Here is a 9,539-nt window from a genome sequence, read left to right as displayed (position 1 = left end):
TATATATATATATATATATATATTATTAAATATTTAAAAGAAAAGCTTTCATATATATATTATAATTTTATTGAATTCATGTTAACTTTAAAAAAAAAAAGTTATAATTTATATAAGATAATCTCAATGTAACATTTTTGCTTTGTTATTTTAATTTATTAGGCACCTAACAAATTTGTGTTTATATATTTCTTTAATGATTAGTTTTAAGTATGATTTGGGTTTCAATAAATTTTAAGCAAAATAGTACAAAACTGTGCATAATACATGGTAAAAAAATTGTAACAAAATATACTGTATTTTATCAATGTTAATCTTTTCTTTACTGCTAATAAAAGTTACTTTCTATATAGACAAAACTAACTCTAGATAAGATCGTGTTAACTTTTGTTAATATTGAAGTAAATGAATGATAATGTTCATTGCTAAGTAGCTTATTAAGAATTGAAAAAGAAAATGCAAAAAAAAAAATATTAAAACCTTAAACACATATTTGTATTATTTTCATTTTTTTTAGCAATTGTCATCATAACACTCTTAATAAAAGCCAAAAATAAACATCCCAGTTTAAATTGAAAATGATCACTAAATGAAGAAAAAAAAAATTCTGCATTGATCCTAACCAAGAGATGAGAAATTGTGAAATGAAAATCCCCATATGATTGGCATAGTACTTTTGAATGAAATGAGATGTTGAAGTTGTCTAAGTGTGGGAACTGCATGTGCATTATTGTGGCACATAATGGTACATCAAGGACTAAGACAAAAGTTAATTATTTATTAGAGTTGGGCAAGTTGGATGAAGGAAGTACATAGAAAAATTTTGTTGCCGATATAAGAGAAGCATCAAATCTGTGGTTCGGATTAAGATTCGTGTTTAGAAAACAGCACTAGAAGCCGGAATGTACATTGTCTCCTCTTAAATATCATCATAATCTTGTTGCTTTATATGCTGTCCTATTGGTAAAATAAATGTTTTTTCCTATTGGTAAAAGAAATAACAATCTAATTTTAACTGTGTATATATTTAAATTAGATGTACCTGTCATGATTCTTGAATATAAAAGAAATAATGTTGTGTTTATTGAATAACATACATACATGATTAGTTAATAGGTATACTTATCTTATCTAGATTTTTATTATCTTAACTAGCTAACAACAATGTGCATTTTGTTGATTAGTATTTAATATGTTGAATGGAATCAGTTTTAGTAAAATTATCTAAAATAAATAATTTATTATCAAGAAGATGAACTATTATAACATGTGAACTTCGTAGAGAGCAGCTATGACAGTGTTTTTCTTTTTCTAAAGAAAAAAATAATACCTCTTCAAACCACTTACGAGTAACAAACCAATATCGAGTGTGGAGAGTCAAAAATTATTAATAAGTTTTTTTATTCAAATTAATATATATATTTGTTTATTTATGAAAAGAACATGTTTCTTCAAAATTGATTATACTCTTAAAGTAATTCAGCCTAAAATCTAACCTTTCTCCAGTCCCATCAAGTAAAGGTTAAATTGTCTGTTGTTGATTAGTCATGGATGCACCCGATTAACCCTGTCCAAGTGCTCATCATTTCTCAATCTTTTCTTACATTCATCTTCGTGATTTTTTTTATCAATCCAATATTTTTTTTATAGGCAATAAAAATTATTTAAAAAATAAATATGATAAATAAATTTTGGTTCGGCACGCGACAAAGTTCAACCGCCAAATTGCAGAGAAAACCCAAAACAAACAAGTTTGTGGATATCGTCAAACTTTCACTTAGGAACACACTTAGTTATCTTGTCGGCGTAGATCATCTTCATGGATGGTTATCAATTAACTTGGGTCTGCGTTAGGTGTTAAATCCAATCCCACGAGAGTTTGCCAGGGTCCCATTCATCATCACTCATTGTTCAAATTCTAATCCCAACCTCAATTAAAATATTAAAATATCTATCTAAGATTTTGTTTGATTTTATAGGTAAAAGGTAATGTAAGAAAGTAATTATTACTTTTAGATTTCATAAAATGTGGAGAAATGATACATGCATATAACTATACCTTGAAGTAAGTTGAAACATTGAACCATACAATTTTATTTGTTTAAAATCACATCACTGTTCTCAGTCCACCTTAGGATATTTCCAATGAAAAGACAATCTAATATCATTTTAATAATGCTTTGAATATGAAAAGTTGCTGCTCTGAAAAAGAAGTCTTATTGATTGTATTCCTTAACAACCGCAATTGTTTCCCTGTTCAGAGAAAAATTTGTAGGCCCTTATGTTGAATGTGTAGGTTATATTAAACCAAGTACTCATGTTGAACAACACTTAATTTTAAACATGTGAAACTTAATGTTATATCAGAATTGATACAAACAGAGGACTTCCTTTGATCTTATTCTTATTTTATACTGTAATTATAGCATAAGCATCTTGAGTTTCATTTTAATCAGTTTTGTGATAATGTTAGTGAAATGCTTTTGGTATGAAAAAATCTTTTTAAGTGAAAACAACTTTTCGTGGTGTTTTCGCATCACCGCAACTGAATCCATACATATTTAGACAAATATCTTGCATGCACAATACATTCAAATAATACTGAACAATGTAATCAGTTGATTGGTGAAGATGAGGTGATGATTTCAAGAACAATTGCATGCGTTCACATAATACCAAACCATAAATCAGAGATGCTCCCACACCACACTCAGACCTGTTTATGGTCAGAAACCAACCGTAATCATGTTTTATGGATCAAACCCGTGATATAACATGTTAAGTTACCTGTGGTATATGTTTAAAAAAAATTTCAAATATTGATAGATATTTAATATTTTATAAATTTTTATAATATAATTTAAATAAAATTATAATTTTTTATAATATAATTTAAATATAATTATCTGAAATTTAAAGTACTATGCTCACTAAAAAAAATAAAAAATTTAAAAGATCACAACGGTGAAACCCTACACTTACATACGTCTCGTGATTCTCTGTGTATCATCAAAGTTGTCATTTACTCAGATAAGCTTAATTGGTTATTACTTTCAATCATTTGTTGAGACGTGGCCCATTTTTAGAGGAACCTCCGACGGTGAAATCAGCTACTTGTGTCTATCTTGCATGCATTACATGGAGTTTTATGGGAAAATGCAGGACCACCCACACACTCTACAAGAGAGCAGTCTCTGCACATAGACATAAATGAAAACGTTGAAAAAATTTGTATCGATTCCTAAAAATATTTGAGATTATGTTCGACAAAACATAAATTTTGTCTTTGAATCAAGCATGCAAGAGCTCGGTAATGGAACACCAACTTCCAATCCCACCAACTTCTAATGTATTCACAAATCTTAATCAATGCGCTTTACAGACTAAAAGGTCTATATCTGTTTAGGTTTGCTAAAACCGAGGTTGTAAATGTCTAGTCTAACAATTTCTTGTTCAACTTGCAATGTTGAGTCTCTTGCACGGTCAAAATCAAGCGAACCCAATTGGATATTGTTCTGATCAAGATGAAAGATTATTAGTGTATGAGGTCATGCCGTTGGAATCACATGAGGATCATTTACTTGATAAGATGCTACTTGCTTGTGCCATTTCTACTGAGATTTTCAAAGGGTGGTGTAATTAAGAAGTTAATAGTAATGTCACTATGAAATGTATGTTTGGGAAACCAAAACACAGGAAATTGAAAGGGACCATCATAATTACACACCCAGCCTGTCACACAAATTAATCTGCTGCTGGTTTTTTGAAGTTCAAACCTTGCTTTAACCTAGAAAGCAATATTACTGGTTCTTCTTTATCACTGCTTTATGGTGCAGATCTTCCACCATAACCCAGAGTCTCTAGATTGGTTCATCAAACGGAAAGTAACATTGGATGCTGCAAAAAGTTTTATAGTTTCACAGCATACATATCTGTACTTATCCTTTACCTTTTTTTATATACCAAAATCATAAATATAGTTTTATGGTAAATATATTTTTATGAAGTTTGTAAATCTTTTATAATTAAGTAGCAGAAATACAGGTATCTAATAAAATACAAAAATTATAATTTAAATAATACTTATTATAATAAAATTTATATTAAATTTATAAAAGATCTTGTGCATAAAATATCGTAAAAGTACTTTTTAATAATTTTAGTAATGTTATAATTATATAATGGCAGTAATCACTGTATTTTTTTTTATCAAAAATAAAAATAAAAAGTAAAATTATAAAATACTTTCAATTTTATAGATATTTTTTAAATAACGAAAATTGTGACATCTGGACGGAGAGTGATCGTCAGTGCTAGAGATAAGAAGTGCGAGAGATAAGAAGTGCGAGAAACACAAAACAAACTTTCAATAGAAGGGATACATGGAAGAATCAAACATACCACACGAAATCAGAGGGATCAAGAGACTCTATAAGTATGAGCGTATATAGTTGAAGAATAATTTAAAGAAATTGATTTGGCTACTCATATCAACAAAATGCATTTGTTTTCTGATAACCTAACCCATCACAACTTCAGGTATTATAGAAACTAGAAATAATAATTAATAAATAAAAAAAGATAAAAATGGGTAAAAAATGTGCACAGAACAAATTTTTAATTTCATTATTGATGGTTGTAGATTACCATTATATAATTCTTTACTATTTTTATTTTATTACAGAAGAGAAATTTTTAGTCTGAATATTTTTATTTAAATCATGGAACGCATAAATAATGTTTTACGTGATGAATTTTTTGTCAATTTTTTCACAATAAGATTCCTATAAATATGTGAGAATCTAATATTACAAAAAATTGATAAAAAAATTAATTTACTCATATTAAAATATTTAATATACTAAAATTTAAAACATTAAGTAAAAATAAACTTCTAAAAGAATAATAAAGAAAGTTATTTAAAGTAGTTTTACTAACCAAAACCATTATAATTTTTCATAATTTATGTTTTTTGAGTATAAAATAAATTAATGTAAAAAAGGTTAAATTCAGTTATTATTTATTGAGAATAAGATAAATGTAATAATCAATAAATATGTAGTTACACTATGCTCAGATTTACAATTTAAAATCAAGTTTACATAAACATACCATATTTGATACATTATAAAAAATAATGTAAAATTAATTCACTTTTAAATGCTTTCTCCTTTATTTATATTATAATTTATTTAATTCTGGAAATATAAATAATTTTAGTATCTTTTCTCATAAAAAAATTAATATTTTGATATATGATTATAACATTTTTCAGTATTGCTTAAATTTAGACAAATATTTTTTTTCTTAAAATATATAAAATCATAGTTTTTTTAAACCTATAATATCATATTATCTCTTTAAGTTGCAAATATAAATTAACTAAATACAAAAAGGTAATTTCGTCCTACATAATAAGTTATCCATTCCAAAACTTAACTTTATAAATAAATAAATATTGTGTATCAATATTTATGAGTGATCCACAAAAGTCAACAAAAAAATTGTGTATCAAAATAAAATTTGGATTATCTGAAAACAACATAGTATGGTAACCAAGTTTAGGAAGAGTTCAAAGAAGAAAAACCTGCGATTGTAGTCCAAGAGTTCCAAAACTAGCCCACTGCAAACCAACCCCGTAATTCAAGAGGTTTTCTTTCTGTACCTCCAAGTTTTACTGTGAAGACAAATTTAACCTTTATAAATATGTATAAAATAAATAAATAAATAAAGTAAACAACAATTACTACTTACTAAATGTATTTATTGGAATATCTATATTTATTGAACAATCATGCACTCCCAACTTATTATTTAAATTGTTTCTTTCTATCTCTGTTTTCTTTAACTTTCTTCTTTGTTTAATAACAATGATTGTGCATCTTACTTCTATTTATCATCATTTCATCTCTTTCAACTTTCAGGTACACATGTTTTTGTTGGTTAATTGACTTTTTATATTTATTTTGTTTGATTTTATATTATTTTTTTGTATTTTTTCATATATTGAGTTTTGAAATATCGTGTAAGAAACTCATTAGACTTTAAAATATGATTTAGAAAATTTACTGAAATTTAAAAATCGGTTCAAAAACTTAACGAATTTTAATATTTGATTTAAAAATTTACCAAATTTCAAAAATTACTTAAAAATTCATGAATTTCAAAATCTGATTAAAGACTCTTGTATTCTATAATTAGGTTATATTTTTTCTAAATTTAGAAATTTGGTGAACACTTTTCTCACATTTCGAAATTTAATATTCATTTTTCTTTAGATTTTGAAATTTGGTATTGATTTATTTATTTATTTATTTATTATATTTTTTGTTTTTATTTTTCTAAAAAAAATGTTTTACTTGTTTTGTTTTAATGATTTTTTTTATCTCTAATTATTATTATCATTGAATAAGTGAGGTATTCAATGATGATGTTATGTTATAGGTAATTATAGTCTAAGACATAAGATTATTCTTCAAGTTTGATGGATTCATAGCTAAATTTCAATTTCACGTTAAATTTCTCTTCTTTTATAAATATAATGTGTGAAGGAAATTACACAAATAATCGAGTGTATTCGAGAGATTGCTTTTGATATTAGTTTTGTTGTTGTCATTATAAAATCTGATAAACAAAATGGTCAATCTATGATAAAGACGTTTATATTGTTAGGATGTGAAAGTGATGAAAAACACAACAAATACAAATATGATGTTCATCATAATATATTCCGCATAAGAAAATGCGAGTGTCATTTAAAATTAAGAAGCAAACCAATTTCTAAAGGACAAAGATGATATTGAAGGTAATATATGGATTGTTAAGATGACCACTGGATTTCGAAATCCAGTTAAGGTGTTCACTAGATTTTGAAATATGGTAGTCATCTTAAATCTGGCACTCCTTTAACCGAATTTTGAAATTTGCTACATAAAGTAGGTTTGAATGGAACTACCAAATATTAAGAGTCAATGGCTCGTTCAACCTTACATCAACACAAGAAGAGAGTTTCGCTCTACACATCCAAGGGCTTCACCTACACCTATAAGTTCGAGATTTTCCCTTTGATTAATGAGGTTTGGTGAAAACTAAATGAAGTGGTTGACCAACTTATTTAATAACCTCATCACATTTTATAGTTACTTGTCCTTGCACCCCTTCACCTCTCGGTCTTCCATTCTCGTTACACTAAAAGAGTTTTGAGAGAGATTTTTCTTTAGGAACTGTGGTGGAGGTATTGCTGTTTTTGTGGTTGGCATTGGAGTTAGGAGAGTGATTTTGTTTGAAGTTTCTTAATCAGATTTGGCAATCTGACACATACCCCCTCAGATATCAAAATTTGAAAACATGTACATCGGATGTCTAAATCCTATGAAGGGCGAATCAATTTTCGAAATTCGATTCGTGCCTGCTCGCATTTCTAGATTCGGTTCACTGTTTTGACAACTTGTATATACAAATCCTTATCCTTTCTTTCATCCAAACCTTCTGCATACAAATCCTAATACAACAACGAAGATCAATGAAGAAGAAGCTAAACATATGCAACAACACCCAACAACCAGAACATGATCTCCAACAAGAAGAAGAAGTTGATCTCAAACAAGAACAATGTGATTTGTAGATTTGTGGAGAAAGATGGAGAAAATGAAGAAGATGAGAGAAAGCTTGGTGAGAAGAAGAAAGAGCTTGAGATCCGAGAGAAAGCCAAATATTTTAGTGGAGAACGAGAATTTGGTCAAAGAATAATCTGGTATTAAAAGATTCTTCTACTTTTATTAAAAATGAATCACATCTTAATGGATAGCATTACAAGTATTTTAGAAAATTTTGAAAATGTAGGATGAAACCCTCGAGGTGTAGGGTGAAACCCTTAAACAATAATGAGAAGCTTACTATATAGGAGTAAATTTGTCAAGTTAGCCACTCTTACATGATTCGGTCCTAACTCACATGAATTTGGGCCAAAAGGAATCTTTTATTAAAAAAGGGGTCTTTCACCCTATACCTTCAATATCTCATGTTGTATCTCTAAAAATTACAATTATAACCTTTTAATATCTGCACCTCTAACCGTTTCAAAATTTCACTTTGGAGGTTTTATCCTACACTTCCAACACTTTATCCTACACTTTTAATTTTTTTAAAAATTTCATTTTTAACTTTAGTATATATTTTTTTAACTTTAGTAAATATTTTTTTAATTTTTTCTCTTTTTTTTATTAAAGTAACCATCCACCTCTTTAACCGTGCATCTTTCTACCAAATGTTTAAAACTTTGCTTTTATTTATAATTTAATATCTATTTAATTTAATTTAAAATTCTAATATGATTTGGTATTTTTTTATTTTAATAGTTATTAAAATATAATTTGTATTATTATAATAATTATATTAAAAATGCTAAAATTAAAATAACTAAATAAAAGTAATAAAAATAAAAATTAAAAAGCAAAAATAATAATATAAAATATGATTTAATATATATAAAAATATTAAATTAAATTAAATTATTATTGAATTTTAAATAGAAAATAAAATTTTAAAAAAAACCTCGGATATTGGTATCGGATACCATAGTTATCGGAATTCTGATAAGAAAGTTTTTAAAAATTTGTTTTTATTTATAACTTATTAACTATTTAACTTAATTTCAAAATTTAATATTATTTAATATATTTTATATTTAAATTACTATTGAAATATAATTTATATTATTATAATAATAATATTAAGAAAATTAAAATTAAAGTAATAGTAATTAAGAAATCTGAAAATTTTGAAATCTTATTTCATTAATTTAATATTTTAATGTAATTTAATATATTTATATACATTAAATCAGATTTTATATTATTCTTTTTGTTTCTTTATTTTTATTTTTATTACTTTTATTTTAATTATTTTAATTTTAATATAACTATTATAATAATACAAATTATATTTTAATAAATATTAAAATATGAAAATATATTAAATAATATTAGAATTTAAATTAAATTACATATTTATTAAATTATAAATAAGAAACAAAGTTTACATTTTTTTTATTAAAAAGGTGTAGAGTTAAAGGGGTGTGGAGTTACTTTAATAAGAAAGAAAAAAAATTAAAACATATTTACTGAAATTAAGAACCATTTTTTGAAAAAAATAGAAGTGCAGGATCAAGTCATGGAGTTACAGGTGAAACACTCTTAAAAAAGTTCACAATATCCAATATCCATAAAGTCTTATGGACTAGAACTTGTCCACAAGCCTTCTTTTAACATATTAACAATTTTATTCTTAATAATATTAAAAAAAATTCTCACTAAGTTAACATAGTTTAATTGATATTATAACTTAATCACATCCGTTCTTGAATCAAAGCAACTGTATTAATATCTAGTTTTTATTTTGTTCATAATTTATCTATTTATAGAAAATGACTTATTTTGAACATTTCTTTTTTATTTCAAAATTACCTTATTTTTAAACTAAACAAACTCAACATATATTATATTTTCAAATTTTTAAAATTATGAACTCATGTATTTAAA

This window comes from Vigna radiata, chromosome 3 (assembly GCF_000741045.1).
Source record: "Vigna radiata var. radiata cultivar VC1973A chromosome 3, Vradiata_ver6, whole genome shotgun sequence".
In the NCBI taxonomy this organism is placed as follows: Eukaryota; Viridiplantae; Streptophyta; class Magnoliopsida; order Fabales; family Fabaceae; genus Vigna; species Vigna radiata.
The sequence above is the reverse complement of the archived record's forward strand: the minus strand, read 5'-3'. Positions refer to the sequence as shown.